General features: G+C 38.2%; 1 long non-coding RNA gene across 1 annotated transcript in view; it reads right to left on the minus strand.

Annotated features, from left to right (window-relative positions):
• Positions 1 to 622: 622 nt before the first annotated feature.
• Positions 623 to 19,745, minus strand: part of LOC134297497 (uncharacterized) — a 33,715-nt gene continuing 14,592 nt past the window's right edge. The window contains exon 3 of the long non-coding RNA XR_010004257.1: positions 623 to 3,656. This is a non-coding gene — a long non-coding RNA (uncharacterized LOC134297497). The remainder of the gene's footprint in view (positions 3,657 to 19,745) is intronic.

Raw genomic sequence — 19,745 nt, forward strand, 5'->3', positions numbered from 1 at the left:
CAAACAAATAATTAATTAACATCATCTCTCGTAAAACATCTTTATTAAGTGGTGGTACCTGTGTGTGTGCGTGTGTGGGATCAAAAGGGTTCCATCTCTGACACACATTCCTGTCAGACACCTCACCTCTGTACATTATTGGTGGCAGCGGTGGGATTCAAAGGGGATTCCATCCTCTGTCACCTCAGCTCCCTACATAAATTGGTGGCAGCGGTGGGATTCAAAGGGGATTCCATCCTCTGCCACATAAGCTCCCTACAGTATCTTTAACCCATCTGATGGAGTAGACTGAAACTGGACTTTACATTTTTGTGGTTGTTTTAGCAGGATTGTATGTTTTTGTTTGATGATATTACTTTTGCTATATGATCTACTATTGGCAATTGAATGTTTTACTTATGTTAGAAACTGCCCCAAGTCCTCTGGGGGAGATAGGGCAGTATATAAATAAAGTTGTTGTTGTTGTTGTTGTTGTTGTTGTTGTTGTTGTTGTTGTTCTTCTTCTTCTTCTTCTTCTTATCATCATCATCATCATCATCATCATCAAATAATACATCAATAAATAATACACACCTCCTAATGTTTATTTATTTATTTATTTACAACATTTATACCCCGCCCTTCTCACCCGAGGGGACTCAGAGCGGCTTACAAAAATTGGCAAAATTTAATGCCCAAATTGCAATCATAAAAACAAAACAATATAAACAGATCTGTTAATAACATGGTTAAAACACATTATAAAAACCTTAAAAACGTATATATAATATATATATGTCCAAATTTTTCAACTTTTTCTTAGTTGAGAATCTTCAAGCTTGAAAGTCAGTGAGTCACCAGGGCAAGAAAGAATGTTTCATAAATGTTGGACAGCTGCTAAGAACAATCAACTGTTCATAACAGCTTTTGTTCAGAAAGAAGGACAGGAGAACATCATTTCAGAACACAGAAATGTGACAGATCACAGGAAGAGCATAATTTCAGATACAAAAGAGTTTGAAGTTTAGCATTGCCTTTGGTACCCTTATTCTATAGTAATATCAATGCTGCATTCTCCTGGCTCTTGAAAAGATCTGAATGAAGCTGAAACAGATCTACATGATTATTTTTACCCAACTAATTTGAATGGCCAATGGTCAGCCAAGTACGCCACTTAACTGAAAAAGGCTTTTAAGAAATGAATTGTATATAGAATTATATAACATGTTTTCTGATCAGTATTGGGCATTTCTTTCAGTAGTTTTTTCCTTTCAACCCTGTTATCTGGTCCAGTTATATGTGAACTACATTTCCCCTCAGTGTTGTATTTTTTAATGGTGCTCACTCCCCTCTTAATTTTATTTCCCTTTACTGAACTGAAATACTATTAAATATTTAATTGCAAATCAAGTTCAGAAGACCAATGTTTCCAGTTGTACTAGTTAAAAATCTATTACTGGCAGGCAGACTATGACTCATACCTTTAAGACTCCTTGGGAATGCAGACTTCTTTAGAGCTGTGTAAAAGCTTCTGCTCAAGGCTACTGAAGGTCACTATCACCTCTGTTAATGATTTCCTCAACTATCACTGTGTTAATTAGTCCTTTAGTCAGTTTAAATGCCCACTTCTCTCCTGTTCTAGAATTGATTTTCTTCACTGACAAACCATGCTTGAATGTAATGAGTATATAGCGCATGAGATCTAGCATTCTGTGAAGTCTTACTATCCTTAATTTAGATAACACAGTGTGTTGAGAGTGAGAAAATGAATATGATTTCTTGAGCCATTGGTTCTTGGGAACCAGATGAAATCCCTATAGTATTAATGACACTACTGCATGAATATGAGACAAAGCTCCACCAGCGGATAGATGGTGTTTTCCTTGACTTGTTTTAAAAAGCTACTATGAGAGCTGGTCTTCTTTATTGAGTGGTATTACACATATAATTCCATTTAATACATTAACAAAAACAACACAAATTTAGTTATAGTAAATCAAGAATTTATTACGGTCCACGATCAGCACAGAGAGGGGCACAGTTTCCCAGGGAGGCAATCATAAAAGAGATTAGAAAACAGATTTTTTAAAACAAAAAAAACAACAGTACTGTTTAAAGGCATGTTTAACAAAGCAGTTATGGGATTAAAGGAGGGGGAAAGTCTGATAAGAGGGTCAAAACACTAAAGGGGCACTAGGGGGAGAGGGAGGGGCACATTATAAGTCCAGCAAAACCTCAGCTGCAAGAGCTTGCTGTAGCTGCTCTTCCGTCAGGGTGTCGCCCTGCGGGGCCGATCATAGTCCTTCGAATTTTAAGTGCTGCAGTACAGAACCTAGCAACACTAAGTTATTGTAGTACTAGAGTCTGAGAGCAGCAGGGCAGTATAAAATTTTCTGGTGAACCTTGGGTATTTAAGAAGCCATGGAATGATGAGACCAGTTCCAATGTCTCTATAGAGCATGCATTAAAGGAGCACATGTTTGGTTGTTTCTGTGTGTCCGGACTCACATGGGCATAATCTCTCCTTGAAGGGGGTCTTTCAATATCTCCCCTCCAATACAGCCGATGGGAGGGCATGGCATCTTGCCAGGGTGAAAGCTCTTTGGTGTTTCGGCACCTCCAGGTTTGTTAGGTACACTGTGGGGGTGGTGAGGTATCTGTTAGCTTCATGAACACTAAAGGCTGGGGTGCAGGTTAAGTCCAATTGGTGCTCTATGTCCAAGATCCGTTGTTTAATGAGATCCTTGGCTTAGTCCAATCTCATGCTTAGCAATTGTCCTTGGGAGAAGCCTAGTGTTGTGATCTTTACTGCCACTGTTTTAGTCAATGTGGACTGGAAGTCATCCTTCATGGTTAGAGGGGCAAGACCACATGGGGAGAAGGATAGGCATAGCCAGTAGTCGAGAATGGAGGTCCATACTCTGGCCTCCACTTTGACGAAGCCTGTCTCCAATCGCAGGGTGGCATTAGAGAAATATAGTTATATGCTCTAAAACAAGTATGGGCAAACCCAGGCCCAGGGGACGGATACAGCCCCTTGGGCTCCTTTCTCAGCCCCCCCCTCTCTCACCATCCTTCTTTCCCTCTTTCCTCCCCCTTCCCTCTCTCCTTTCTTGCTTTTTGTCTTTTCTTCCTTCCCTTCCCTGGATGAGGTCCATCGCGTTTAGCAGAGCCTATCCAGCTCCTTGGTTCACTAGGGAGCTGGCAGCGATGAATCAAGCAAGATGGAGATGTTACAAATACACAGGTTGTGTTGTTTCTTTGGAGAAGAGTGGAAACTGAATAATCTGTTCCTTTGAGACTACAGGCTCTGAAGAAGATACCAGTGACACCAGATCTGTGTTTAAACACTATGCATGTCACTTTTATTCAGCTACAAGGCAACCCATTCACACTCACACCAATCCTTTCACAAAGGAGTGATCAATTTCCCTTGCAGAAGTGATGGGACACCGATGCAGTGCTTCATTCGATGACCGAACCATATCAGAAGAGGTTCTCATTTTATATCATTTAGGAGCAATTCTAATATGTGGCTTCTTTGTTTCATGGAGATAAACATAATGCTCCTTTTCATGTAATCTCACAGTTCCTTTCATGTCTTAGTTCTGGTATACTTTGCTGAATTGGTGTCAGGGAGGTTCTCGCTTTACAGAATCCACAACAGCACACTGATACTGCGAACATAATACATGAAGCAGAAGCCATCAATATAGAAACTATAAAACATTTGCCACTTACCAGAAGAAGGGTTACCGAAACTGGAGTAAAACCTGGGAACCAGTTGTAAACGGCTATATATATGATGGGACCTGTTCCGACCTACAGCCAGCTACTCAGGAATGACATCTGCATTTAATCTGTTCCCCTGGCTTTGGAATTTACTCCTGTTATACTGAATTTACTTCTGTTTTACTTCTGTTATACTGCAATTCCTGGAGATATCTTATATCCTCGACACCACCAACACAGGATCTAAAATACTTATAAGATCTTCATCTCATGGTTTGATTATCTAAACTATTTGATTCAAAACCTGTGGAGTCCTGAAGAATTTTTCTAGTACTGCAGATACTCTGAGTGTTTGACCCTATTCCAGGTTTAAGCTAATACATTTATAGTAAATTCCTCTAGGACTGCAGAGACTTATTTCATCATATATTGTTTTGGAAATGTTAAATGTATATGATGCTCTAATATACATACTGTGTTGACGACATATGTTTTTGGAATCCTGGTTTTACTCTAGTCCGTATTTAAGCCTCTAGGTTTGCAGTTTCTTATATAATTATGTTTGATTGATAATATTTAGTAAGATACATCTGCGTATTATAACATTTAAGCCTCTAGGTTTGCAGTTTCTTATATAATTATGTTTGATTGATAATATTTAGTAAGATACATCTGCGTATTATAACATTGATCAGGGCAGTATTTTTGTGAATGTTTATTTATTTATTTACAGTATTTATATTCCGCCCTTTTCACCCCGAAGGGGACTCAGGGCGGATCACATTGCACACATATAAGGCAAACATTCAGTGCCTTAACATAGAACAGAGACAGAGACAAACGAAGGCTCTGAGCTGGCCTTGAACTCATGACCTCTTTGTCAGAGTGATTTGTTGCAGTTGGCAGCTGGCTGCTCATGTTGAATGTATATGTTGCTCTAATATACATACAGTAGAGTCTCACTTATCCAACACTCGCTTATCCAACATTCTGGATTATCCAACGCATTTTTGTAGTCAATGTTTTCAATATATCGTGATATTTTGGTGCTAAATTCATAAATACAGTAATTACTACATAGCATTACTGCGTATTGAACTACTTTTTCTGTTGTCTAACATGATGTTTTGGTGCTTCATTTGTAAAATCATAACCTAATTTGATGTTTACTAGGCTTTTCCTTAATGCCTCCTTATTATTATCCAACATATTCTCTTATCCAACATTCTGCCGGCCCGTTTATGTTGGATAAGTGAGACTCTAACATTGTTTTGAACCATCATTGTGTTTTGTATATCTCTTTACATTCTTACAAACCAGCCCAGGCACTGAGGTCAGCAGAGAAGGCCATGCTCTTGGTCCCACCCCCATCTCAAGTACAGCTGGGAACAAGAGAGAGGGCCTACTCTGTGGCTGCCGCCCACCGCTGGAACTCCCTCACTAAAGAAATAAAGCTGGCTCCCTTCCTCCTCTCCTTCAAAAAACAACTAAAACCTACTTCTGCTCATTAGCATATGGAGAGGAGGAGGATTAATTAAGGAGACACCAATTCCAGATCCTGATTGAGAACTATGATGTATCTGGGCTCTGTTAGTCTGTGTTACCACCATAGGCTACATAATCCAACCCACACAACCCTGTTGAACTTCAGTTGGTTTTTGTAAATTACTGTGAATATTTATTTAGATTTTATGTCACTATATAATTCTTGTTTGATTCTGTCTGACTATATTGGTTTAATTTATCAACATTATGTTCAATTAACTGATATTAGGTTTAATCTGATGTTAGGTTTTTAACGCTATTTTCATATGTGGTTTTTTTTTTGGGATTTTATGCCAATATTTATCTGTTTTATAAAGGCATCGAATGTATGCCATTGTTTGTTAGAATCTGCCCTGAGTCCCTTCGGGGAGATAGGATGGAATAGAAATAAAGTTGTTTATTATTATTATTATTATTATTATTATTATTATTATTATTATTATTATTTTATTTTATTGTATGACACAGCAAACAAGATAGACATGCTAGATTTTGTTTCGCAAAATCACAAGTTGAACACTTCCCAAGTGTCTAGGACTGTGTGATGTATTTTCAGATGATGCACGCAGATCCCAGTAGGGTGGCCTTTTGCAGTTGGCAGATCGCAATTTTTTATTATTATTATTATTATTATTATTATTATTATTATTATTATTATTATTATTATTACTTCTGAGTTGTCTTTCATAATATATTAAATGGAACTATCCTGTCCACAAAGAAAGTGCTGTGCAAGAAATACTCATTTGCTGACCAACAGCTTTTTCAGTCAAAAATACACCTAAAAAACTTGGGTGGATTTAGTCAAACAATTTTACCTTAATCTCCCCCCCCCCCACACACACAGACACACGCACCATCCCCTTCTCTTAATAGATTGGTGATATGCAAGAGTTTAGTTTGTCCCAGAAGAACCTAAAAATAGCACCCATCCCACCAACTTTCTCTGACATGGTGCCTTCTAACAGTCTTCTGTTATGCTTGACTGGAGAAAGAGCAACAGCAGTGACCAAGAGTGGCTGGCCCACTGAGGTGGCATTGATGTTTCTCCTCTCTGCAGGATGACCCTCTACATATCCCTTGATCATATTACAATTCAAAATTTGCCTTCCTAATTTCTCCTCAGCTTATTCATGAGGTTGACTTATATGGTATATTTTTGTTTTTAGTGTAACCCCTGAAGAAGGCCAACTTTGTGACCAAAATTTATTGGGCTTTTAAAAACAAACAAATAAAAAACAAGTGACCTTCTATTAGTACATGGAGCTTTGTCTTCTAATTTACTTTGGCTTTTTATACACATTCATCAGTTCTCTTTGCATTAATTTGGGACCAATTTTTAAATTAATTTTCATGTGTATAAACAATGTTGGATTATAAATGGTGCAAGTAGAACAAAAGCACTAGGATCTTTAGTGGGTAGGGGCCCCTTGCTCTCACAAGCACCATACATACCCTCCAATTATCCTGATTTGGACAGTCCTGATTAATTGAATAGTCCCATTTAACCCCACTTGTTCAGCTGTCTTTAAAATGTCCAAGTTGTTATCTTATCTATTTTCACCCTTATTTTCAGCTTACTTTAATTGTTGCAAAGTACTTTTTGTATATTAAACAGATTCCACTCATTTTCTCAAAATGTACCCCATCCCACACTTGGAAGCATTTTATTGTGACTCACTTTAAAATCAAGCACACATTGGGAACTGATAGTTACCATACTCTATTTCCACAATTTGTTTTTTGAAAGGATCATCTGTTCCTTTTCGCTTCACTGCATTAACAACCCAATATTTTCCATTCAAACGTTGGAGAAAGAAGAGACACTGTCCACAAGGAAAGTGCTGTGCAAGAAACACCCATTTGCTGACCAACAGCTTTAGATTTTTTGCTGAACACTTTCTTTTCTATCTTCTCACATTCTTTTGGTTCCACACTGACAAATACTGATTAGTGTCACTTCAGACGACTACTCCCTTCCCAGTGCTTGGCAAAACTCATTGCCCATTAGAGAAGGGAGCAGCCTTGACTGTACATTCTTTCTTTTCTGCTGATACTGAACAGCCAGTCTATTTCTGACATATGATGCAGATGACACCCCCTCACTGCCTATCTGAAATGTTCCAAGAGCCTTCCCCCATGAAATCAGTGGGAAAAAATCCACTTAGTTTGGAAGCATTGGCCCATGATTTTGCTAATGTTTATGCCTCACTAGCACCATTTGTATCTGGATAAACAAGCTCTTGCTCCCCTTATTAGCCAGCACGCTTGTGTCATGTACCTACAGACCAATGTGCACTTCTCAGGGAATAAACTCATTTGAACTCAGTGGAAATTATTTTCAGGTAATTGCATCCTGGTAAATGAACAAAGGAATGCACTACATACATATTCACAAAGCATTAAGATATTTTAGCGACAATCAACCTTACAACATTATAGTAAATAATATCTAATAAAGGCCAACAACAAGATACGTTTAATCATGAAGAAAATAGGGAATATATAATTATTAATCTGATTTAGAAGTCATTTTAAAAATCTAGTTGAAGCAGCTTGGATAACCACTCATAGACACCTGCTTTTGGCTGCTAATAACATGCAAGTTAGGGGACTAGATTGCTTAGCATGAGGCAAGAATTCCTTAAATTGCTTTTTGAAGATGATATATCCTATGCAGAGCATTAAAAACTGACTTTTTGGAAGTCATAGAATACCTCAGTCAACACTGGCTAGAGGAATTCAGAAGTTAGGTAACTCTTCCAAGCTCTGGTTCTGGCTGTCACTACTACTGAACTACAATCATTATCAGCAGACGTTTAGCCCAGGCTAAGTTCAGAGAGAATCAATTGTAATCCAAGAATTGGCCCACATTGTTTGACCAATAGAAGCATAAGCCAGAGGTGATAGCAATTTGAGAAAAACTGTTAGCTGAAGGGTAAGTACCTATTTATTCATTCATTCAGGCAGTCCCTGAGTGACAAACATCTGACTTACAAATGGCTCATAGTTAAGAACAATGGGCTGAGACAACAAGAAGTGAGAGAAATCTACCCCTGGAAAGGGGAATCCTTTCTTGAAAGAGTTATCATGCTTTAGCACCAATCCGTGTTTCCACAACAAGCCAAATTTTTCAAAATCCATTATCACAGGAAGTGAGATGAAATCTTCTGAACAGGGACACAGACAGCAAAACAAACAACATAATAGTGTTAACCCTTCCCCATGCTATCCAAAGCTAGCTAGCTCTCTCTCTCTCTCTCTCTCTCTCTCTCTCTCTCTCTCTCTCTCTCTCTCTCTCTCTCTCTCTCTCTCTCTCTCTCTCTATATATATATATATATATATATATATATATATATATATATGTGTGTGTGTGTGTGTGTGTGTGTGTGTACCTGTTCGACTCATAAACAAATTCAGCTGAAGAACAAATCTACAGAACCTATTGTTTTCATAACTTGGTGACTGTCTGTACATTAAATATGTTGCTCAGGCAAGTGGCTATATATTTGAATAATCTTCCATCTAAAAGAAACCTGGAGTAGATAAAAACCATGGCAAGTAATGTAAGATTATCTGATATCTATATTAAGCAGAGTGCAGCCAGGCAAGTGCAATATGAAATTGTGGTCACTCATACTGAACTATGGATGACTTTGTGAGGATAAAATAGAGAAAATCTTACATTAGGATCCAATATAATCTTCTCTTTAACATTTACTTTTTCTATAGTAATGGGAAGGTTGTCTTCATGAGATAGCATTCATATATGGAACAAGAGATAGAATGATCCAGGAAAGATTTGATTACTTGACTCTAATACATTCCTTAGCTTTCTCTCAAAATCTAATATGGCAGGAGGTCAGCTTTTCCAGGGAGGCACTCTCTGGTTGGGGACCTACTACTGATAATTTCCAGGTGTTAAACAATTCTATTTGTTGCAACAAAAACAAAAGAGTCAGATGGCACTTTAAATATTGACTAATGTGATTCTTGCACAAATCTTTGTGGAAACTGTTTATCAGACTATTTATAATCCTGTTTTAATATCTACACATGTGTATATGAACCTACTAACGGAGGTTCACTCTACTTGTAACACTCTTGTTCAAGAGCACACAATGACTTTCCATGGCTCAGCAGTGGCCCAAACCCTAATTTCTAAACTTGTAGTTCAATGCTCAAACAACTACACCATGCTGGCTTATCATGAAGTAAAACATCACAAATCTCATGAAACTGACACTGCCCACAAAAGCTTACACCATAATAAAATTGTTTTGTTTAGAAGAACATCAAGATTATTTTTTATAACTTAAATTGCTGTTTTCTGATAGCCACTTGCTGTCCCTCAGAAAGTCAGGAAAATGTCTTAGATACAATCTCAATGATCACTCAGGATGTTTTTATGTCATTAAAAAAAAGGTAAAGATTTCCCCTGACGTTAAGTCCAGTTGTGTCCGATTCTGGGGGTTGGTGCTCATCTCCATTTCTAAGCCAAGAGCCGGTGTTGTCCGTAGACACCTCCAAGGTCATGTAGTTGGCATGACTGCATGGAACGCCGTTACCTTCCCGCCGGAGCAGTACCTATTGATCTACTCACATTTGCATGTTTTTGAACGGCTAGGTTGGCAGAAGCTGGAGCTAACAGCGGGCGCTCACTCTGTTCCCCGGATTTGAACCTGGGACCTCTTGGTCTGCAAGTTCAGCAGCTCAGCGCTTTAGCACACTGAGCCACCGGAGGCTCCTTTTAGAATCAGCATAAAAAATATTGGTTTTGAGCCACATTGAGGCCACACTAGGCTGCCCTAAGCTGCCTCTGTGGCAGGACAGCAGCCACACAGCCCAGCCATGGTGAAACCGGTTTGGCAGGGCTGGGCATGGGCAGTGCCTTCCTAACTTCCCTGCACAACAATTTGAAAAAGGAAGCAGATGGGACAACTGAATGGTACCAATTAAGTGGGTGGTTACCTAGAATCATAACCATCTTGAATTCCACCAGTGAGTTATAGCAACTAATAGGATTCTAGTTTAAAAACCAACCAAATAACTAATTTCATCACGTAATACTCACCACCACATAACAATTGCACCCTCTTTGGGCAGGGTCTCCTAAAATAGGGTTTCTCCCTTTTCTTTGCATAATAGTTGCCCCCTGATTACCGGCCTGCATGGCAGCCCCATCAAATGGACTATTATGCAGTGAACAAAAAGCCCCTTTGAGGGAGCAACTGCATGGGTGGTGATGCTTCAAAGGGAGCACCTGCATGACTGCATCCTCAAAGAGTTTTTTCACCATGTATTAGTCACCGTTGCATAATAGTCACACTCCATTTTAAAGGGGGGAAAGAGGGGGAAAGTGTGATTATTATGCAGTAAAATACGATAAATTCTCTCTGCTAATGACAACAAATTGTGAACTAACATTTAAGTTCTATATATATATTTTTAAGTGAATATATGTATATATTTAATGCTATGTTGCCTCCACTTCTAAACAGTCTCCTTCTTGACAGACCCTAATGAATGTCTATCTCTATTTGTTGGAAAGTAAAACAAAACCCTGAAAGTAATCTTCAAAGCTAATACATTTTCCCTAGCAGTCCTATACCATGTTTTATTGTTATCATTTAGACAAATGACAACTCAGTTTGGGAGGAGTGTGACCTACATTGAGAAGTATAATGTTAAGTGCTTCATTAGTAATGATTTGTGTTCTTAAAAAGTCTTAACCAGAGAGATTTTAGCAAGGAACAGAACTTATTTATATTCATTGTTTGCATTACACACCAAAAAGGGCATTTTAAAAGCAATGCTGCTACTATTTTGGGATAATAGATGCAATATGTTACACACCAATGTCTCAAGCACAGCATTCATCTATGAAACAACAATAAAGGAACCAGCTTTTTACAATATATACTTGCATCAGCAGAGAGCAAACTGAATATCTGTCACTATCAGAAAGGTTAATGGGATAAAGGAAAAAATTCCATGTTCTAAAAAAAGAAATTACTGCAGAAATTTTGTTAAGGAGGAAAACACTGGGAAATAAGCCACACAATTGAGCATCAAGCATCTGAATGCTTAAAAACGTATGACCAAAGAACAAATAGGTTACTCTCAGGTCACTTCCTTGAGGAAGAAAAATCTTCTCTGGCTCTAAAATATACAAAATATAAAAATATGGATCAACTGCCCTCCAAAACCTCTAGAAGAAGGTCGATACCATCATGGAATAAAGTTAGGGAGCTGCAGTGGACACTGCGTGCAGTCCTCCAAGGTGCTCTGGATGGAAGAAATGCTGTCTAACTTCTGACAGCTCCCTAATACTGTATTAGATGGTCAAGCTAATTTCATTTACTGTTCATTGATGCTATATAATGTGAATATCACCTCTGTAGTGCTTTACAATTTTTATTAAAATATGGGGTTTTGATATCTAATTATAGTGGGCAAATCTAAAAAATATGTTTCCTCAGCTTTGCAAAACAAGAGCACATACCTATTACATCCCCTGGGTCCACTTTCATTGGTAATCTGAGGGCACATTACTGTGTAATCCTGAAGGTATAAGGCTCCCAGAATCCTTTGGAAATAACAATTTTCTTCTGCATTGCACTGTTATCATGCATTTACTTTCTCAATTTGACTTCATGATTTGTGACATTGAGACTGATCTACAAACTGGACACAGGGGATGCCCTCTAAACTATTGTGCTCTATTCTATTGCACGTTCTGGGGAATCAGATTATATTTCAGTCTACATTTTATTTAAAAGTGTTTGACTAGGAATTTTACACTTTACTTGAGTTCTCTTGACACCATAGTAACAAGCAAATGTATTATTTTCCCCAAAAGCTAGAGTCTCTAGCTTTCTTCTTTCTCCAAATTCATGCATCTGTTATAACCTGGTTCTTGAGAGTTTTAAAAGACAGATCTAAGAAGAAGATAAGCAAGCAATAAGTGGAGGCAGATGAATAAAATTGACAGTATATTACAGCCATAAATAGATACATCTGACTATTTTTGGTGGATTTAAAAAACAGTTTAATAATTATAATCACAGAGATTCTGTCCCAAAATTATTTGTTAAATATTATATTGTCTCTGTAGAAGGTTTGCTTTCTCCTTGGAGAGGCTACTGCTCGTGCTCTCTGTTATTCCACAATGGTACTGTGTGACAAACTACCCATATGTCCCAAAAATAAGACTGGGTCTTATATTAATTTTGGCTCCAAAAGATGCCTTAGGGTTTATTTTCAGCGGATGTCTTATTTTTTAATGTACAACAATCTACATTTATTCATGTAAAGTCATGCCATCTTCTTCTGGTACATTGTTAGAACTCTCCAAGCCTTGAATTTCAGCCTGAATTTCTTGCAACTCCATTCCTGTAGAAACATTGGCCCCAATCTCTCCTATATAGAAATAGCTCACCTTAAATGAGCACTTCTTGTTCAAGTATTAATTTCAATAATATTATTTATTGATATTTAATTACTTACTAATACTATTACTTTATAACTCAATATGTCAATCGTGTGTTGCAATGGATGTATTACCAGTAGATGCGTTTCTCTGGCTGACAATATTAACTGGGGCTTATTTTGGGGGTAGGGCTTATATTATAAGCATACTGAAAAATCATGCTAGGACTTATTTTCAGGGAAACAGGTAATACAGATGGGCCTCTGTGGATTCTGTATCCATGGATTCCACCATACACAGCTTGAATATATTTTTCAAAAGTTTCAAACAAATTTTGATTGTGCCGTTTTATATAAGATACCTAATTTTATACCTCATTGTCTATAATGGGGCTTGAGCATCCATGGGTTTTGATATCCAGGGGGATGGGGGTAGTCCTGAAATTAAATCCTAGTGTATGTTTCATCACATAACTGTAATAGATAAGGACAAATGAAATACATACATTGGATGGCATCCTGATAGTGGAATATTTTGTAGGGTGGAAACACATTTTGTTTGATCTTTACTCCTTATCAGATGGACACAAGTCACTATTCCTTCATGAACAAATTTACTGTGGATAGGAGGAGAAGAGAGGGCTGTGCCACTCATAGTCATATGTGAATGCTTAGGATGAACTCACTTGTCCTCTTCTTTGCCTATTTAACCTGAGTCTCAGATGGTTTTTATTATCTCATTCTCTATATGTAAGGACATATCTTTTATCTAGAGGAATTTCACAGAGAGAGTTTTCAAACATGAAATTTGGAAATGAGAAGTATGATGATGATGAGGGCTGACTGGTAAATTGATTCCTCAGATGTCAACTTTGGTCAAGCTTTACAATATTTTTTTTCTGAAACCTGAGATGTTGATTTATTTTAAAAACAAAAACAAAACTTCTAGATGTTAGGTCTGTGCAATCTGAAGGGAAAGGCATATGGAACATCAGATATTCCCATGATTTTCAGTTATAATGGATGAAAACAAGAAATGAATGCTATGATGGTATTATGCCATAATTACTCCATATTCTGAGGGTCAAGGAGGGATTTTGTGACAGGTATGTTGATGCTATGATCGTGTTCCTTGTGTATAAACTATGCCAAAATAACATTTTGAAAAAGGAGAATAATAATGAGGGATAGAGAGGAATCTAAAAAAGGCCTCTAGTTGAAAGGTAAGCAACATGTGCTTGCACATGTAATATCTAGAAGAAGAAATAAAGAATAAGCCAGAATAGTAGGTATTTTTGACAAGATACAGATACATATCTCATTCCGTTAGTAGTGCATCACAATGTTGATCCCTCACTACCATGTGGAGTGACACCGAAACAAAAAAAAAGATATGATGTATGTCTACCCCTTTGTTGGAAGCAGGAGAAATAATGCAAATTCAAAAGAAAGTATTTCCACACTACAAGATTACACAATGAGAGTAAAGAACAAAATTCCTTTTAAAAAGGGCTCAACAAAAAAAGAGGAAAATAACTAAACCCATTTGAGACTTTCAGTATGTTACTTATCTGACAAAGGGCACAATGATCTTACATTCATTAGGCTACACTGAAAAATGAGGAAACTTACATTCCAAGTCAGTAAAAGCATCTTTAGGATTACTGACAGCTCCTACACATGCCATATCGGAAAAAGACTAAAGAAAAAACCCTATTCAGTTCATTTTAGGGGGAAAAAATCCATATGCTGTATATTTGTTTTTTGAGAGAAATGTTATGGTTGATTTTACCATTTGTAATAATTTAGCTATTTCTTTTAAAGATTTTTGCCTATTTTTTAAAAGAAATAGATCATAGATCAATTTTTAAACATATATTTTCAATGAATAGCTATTTTAAATAGATATACATTAAAATAGACACAGATACCCTAAATACGTTTCTTATTCCTTTTGTTAGCTTATGTGACACTGTTCAATAATAATTCTCTTGTTGCCTCTTGCAAAGTTATTATGCCAAGGCTTTAAATTGGGCATTTCTTCCAATTGCAGAATTTGGGGAAATGTAGTTTAGGGCAGTGCCTTTTGAATTCTCACCTACAGAGGTCCTTGCCTTCCCAAACTACATTTCCCCAAATTCTGCAGTTGGAAGAAATTGAGTACCACTCCCCCCCCCCCCCCAATTATTTTAACATTGTTTTACCTTTCACAATTTCTTTTTAAACCATTTTCTCAAGTCATAAAATATTAATTGATCTTACATATATGTCCTACTATCAGACACCTGACAGGCAGTAATGGTTTTGAAGGATCTGTCTTTTGATTCATTGGGAGGAGGGGAGGCTCTCCTCTTGATCCCACCTCCCTCACAAGCGAGGTTGGTGGGCACGATTGAGAGGGCCTTCTCAATAGTAGCCCCCCAACCCTGGAATGATCTTTGAGAATGGCTAGACTACATTGGAAACCATCAGACACAGGAATGGCTGGTTAAATGGTGATATATACTGGGATTGTTTTTATAAGACTATTAGTTTAAATTGCTCTGTTGTGAATTTTAGCTTTTAGATTGGTTGTACAGGACAAATAGTTTTTAAACTGTTCCTTATTAATATTTATGGTATTTTAAATTGCACTAAATGATCATTTAGTTATTTTTATTGTTATTTATCAGGTACGCTCATAGTTTTGTATTATTACTTGTTGTAAGCCGCCCCGAGTCCCTTTGGAGAGAGGGGCGGGGTATAAATAAAACTTATTATTATTATTATTATTATTGTTATTATTGTCTTAACGCTGAGCATTTTCCTGCTCTTTAAATAACTTTTGAATGTGTTCATAATATGAAAAGGATGCCCTGAAAAAATAATTGAGTACATGGCCAAAGTAAGATCTAGCTTGCTGTTTCAGATATTGTCATACACAAAGTTGTGACATCATATTTTTAAGTGTTCCTGTTTGTTATTATTTTCATATTTATATATAGTTACATTCTGGTATCCCATTTCTCTCAGAAGTCAGAACTTCTGGGATAGCAACTTTAAAAAAAGTTTTATTGGTTTAAAACATTGGAGGTATATGCTGGGTTCTTTCTTTCCTTTGTTGAGATATACTTTTTAAATTACATTTAATGTATAGGTTGAGAAATATTGTAGGGATTAACAATATCAACACTTCACTGGATTTTGCTCCCTATAAAGATTTATAAAAAGACTAGCTGTGCCCAGCCACGCATTGCTGTGGCGAAGTATGGTGGTATGGGAAATAAAGTATTGAGGAATTGGTGGTAGTTAAGGTAAAGGGTAAAGGTTTTCCCCAGACATTAAGTCCAGTCGTGTCTGACTCTGGGGGTTGGTGCTCATCTCCATTTCTAAGCCGAAGAGCCGGCGTTGTCCGTAGACTTCTCCAAGGTCATGTGGGATTACTGCATGTAGCGGCGTTACCTTCCCGCCGGAGCAGTAGCTATTGATGTACTCACATTTGCATGTTTTTGAACTTCTGGGTTGGCAGAAGCTGGGGCTAACAGTGAGGGTTCACTCTGGTCACCCAATTCAAACCTGCGGCCTTTCGGTCCAGAAGTTTTTTTTGTCTGTTGGAGGCAAGTATGAATGCTGCAATTAGGGAAAATGATTAGGATGTAATGGCCTTGCAGCTTTAAAGCCTGGCTGTTTCCTCCCTGAGTGAATTTTTTGTTAGGAGGTGTTAGCTGGCCCTGATTGTTTCCTGTCTGGAATTCCCTTGTTTTCAGAGTAGTGTTCTTTGTGATATTTTATGTGCTTCTATTGTCTGTGGCCCTGAGAAAACAGAGGATTTACCAGACTTTGATGATGGGAATACTTTGTTGGGAGGTGTTAGCTGGCCCTGATTGTTTCCTGTGTGGAATTCCCATTTTCATAGTGTTGTTCTTTATTTAGTGTTCTGATTTTAGAGATTGTATTGTTCTGTTTTATTATACCACATTAATTTTTATATATTCTGATTTTAGTGTTTTTGAATACTTGGAGCCAGATTGTATTCATTTTCACGGTTGACCGCAACACAATAATAATAATAATAATCATCATCATCATCATCATAGTAATGATAGTAATAATAATGACTTTGGTAATACACAGTGCTTCACTCCCTTCTCAGCTTCCTTTCTGGAAGAATCTTTTGTTGGGAGGTGTTAGCTGGCCCTGATTGTTTCCTTTGTGGAATTTCCAATTTCCCTGCTTTCAGAGTGTTGCTCTTTATTTACTGTCCTGGTTTTAGAGATTATATTGTTCTGCATTATTCTATTCCAGTAATTATTTCATATTAAAGTAGAATCTCACTTATCCAACATTCGCTTATCCAATGTTCTGGATTATCCAACACAGTTTGCCTTTTCATAAGCAATGTTTTTGTAGTCAGTTTTAAATTCATTGTGATATTTTAGTGGTAAATTTGTAAATACAGTACAGTAGAGTCTCACTTATCCAACATAAACAGGCCAGCAGAATGTTGGATAAGCAAATATGTTGGATAATAAGGAGGCATTTGTCACGCCCAGGCAGCGGAGCACTAAGAACCAAACACGGAGGCCAAATACAATCTAATATCTTTATTAAAGAAATATTATAGTAGAACAAAAATAAGTAGAAAATGTAGTCCAGCAATAGACCTTTCAGAGAAGGTCAAATATAGTCCAGAAATATATTGTCCAATATATAATATTAGAGTTCAAAGTTGTAATCCCAAAACCGAAACACACTCTACTTCCAAGCAGTAGAGTGGGGAAACGTCCAAAGTATTTTTAAAGTTCAAAGTAAGTCCAAAGCAAGAACTGGAGACAAGGCTAGATACTTGAGACAAGATCCAAGGCTGGAAACACGACGAGATAGTTCATGAAAACTTGACAAGGCAAGGCAAGGCAAGGCAAGGAAACTGGAGTTGCAGACTTAAAACGCAGTCCACACTAGGCTGGAACCGAAGTTAATCCTGAAGCTGATCTGTTGACTCTGCACGGATTCCTCGGTGCGGGAAACTTTTAAGGAAGTTTAATCTTCCTGCAAAGCAGGTGTCCAGAGCTTCCTTTCCCAAGGGAAAGAGAAACGAAACACATCTTCCTGCAGCTGCGTTCCTCCCTGCAAATTCCCAAGAGAAACTTGGCTAATTAACGTTCTGCCTGGCTGCTAATCTGGTGCTTTTCCTTGCTTTTCCTTTTTGTCCCCGACTCGCAGCATAGGACTCTTTTCTCGCAAAGGGAGGAGAGGCGCTGGGAAAAACTTGTCCAAGGTCCATTTTAATGGGTTCTTGGCAAGAATGGTCAACAACCGGCATCTGGAATGACTCCGTCTCCTGCGGAGACGGCAAAAAACCCATGTTGCCATCTTCATTGTCCATGATGGCGCTAGGGTCAGAACTCTGAGGCCCATGAGACATCACAGCATTAAGGAAAAGCTATGAAACATCAAATTAGGTTATGATTTTACAAATGAAGCACCAAAACATCATGTTAGACAACAAATTTGGCAGAAAAAGTAGTTCAATACGCAGTAATGCTATGTAGTCATTACTGTATTTATGAATTTAGCACCAAAATATCACGATATATTGAAAACATTGACTACAAAAATGCATTGGATAATCCAGAATGTTGGATAAGCGAGTGTTGGATAAGTGAGACTCTACTGTAACTACTACATAGCATTACTGCGCATGGAACTACTTTTTCTGTCAAATTTGTTGTATAATATGATGTTTTGGTGCTTAATTTGTATAACGATTACCTAATTTGATGTTTAATCGGCTTTTCCTGAATCCCTTCTTATTATCCAACATATTCACTTATCCTGCCGGCCTGTTTATGTTGGATAAGTGAGACTCTACTGTATATTGATAATCTTATATTATCTTCTTAGAACTGGATTATATGAGGCCCCTTCTTCACAGCTGTATAAAATGCACACTGAAGTGGATTATATGGTAGTGTGGAGTCAAGATAATCCAGTGCAAAGCAGATAATATAAGATTATAAATGGGTTATATAACTGTGTGGAAGGGCCTTGAGTCTACACTGCCAGTGCAAATTAGATAATCTGTGGAAGAGGCCTGAGGCCTAAGTCTGCCTGTCCCCTGGGCTGAGTTGGTTGCTAGGAGACCAAGTGGGCAGAGATTAGTCCTCTAACTGGCAGCAACTGGATAAAAACAATTATTCCTTTCCCTCTAATTAGGACTTTATTTTTCTTTTCTTTTTGTTGTATAAACCTAGAGACGTGGATGATGGGTTGTGTTGATAAATTTTGAGGTTGGGGGCCTGTAGTTTTGTTGTTTTGTTGGTCGCCGTGGTGCCATCACTCATTTATATATATAGATTCTAGTACCATAACTTGTTCATTCTAAGCTCCAATTAATTTCTTTCACTGACAGGCTTATGTGTATTGGGTGGCAACCTGTGCTGGACGGGGTCGCACTCCCCCTGAAATCACAGGTCCGCAGTTTGGGGGTCCTCCTGGACTCAGCGCTGACGCTTGAGGCGCAGGTGTCGGCGGTAGCCAGGAGGGCCTTCGCACAACTCAAGCTTGTGCGCCAGCTGCGACCATACCTCGTGAAGTCTGACTTGACCACGGTGGTGCATGCCTTAGTTACCTCTAGACTGGACTACTGTAATGCGCTCTACGTGGGGCTTCCCTTGAAGACGGCCCGGAAACTACAATTGATCCAGCGCTCGGCTGCCAGATTAATTACGGGGGCGAGTTACAGGGAGAGATCTACTCCCCTGTTCAAGGAGCTCCACTGGCTGCCTTTTATTTTCCGGTCCCAATTCAAGGTGTATACCATCACATATAAAGCCCTAAACGGTTTGGGACCCACCTACCTTCGTGACCGTATCTCCTATCACAAGCCTACACGATCCCTTCGTTCATCAGGGGAAGCTCTCCTGTCCCCACTCCCGATATCCCAGACCCGCCTTGTGGGAACAAGGGAGAGGGCCTTTTCTGCTGTGGCCCCCCGATTGTGGAATTCTCTGCCCGCGGAGATTAGGCAAGCCCCCACACTAGCAGCCTTCAAGAAAGACTTGAAAACATGGCTCTT

The sequence above is a fragment of the Anolis carolinensis genome, chromosome 3 (genome assembly GCF_035594765.1).
Source record: "Anolis carolinensis isolate JA03-04 chromosome 3, rAnoCar3.1.pri, whole genome shotgun sequence".
NCBI classification, from domain to species: domain Eukaryota; kingdom Metazoa; phylum Chordata; class Lepidosauria; order Squamata; family Dactyloidae; genus Anolis; species Anolis carolinensis.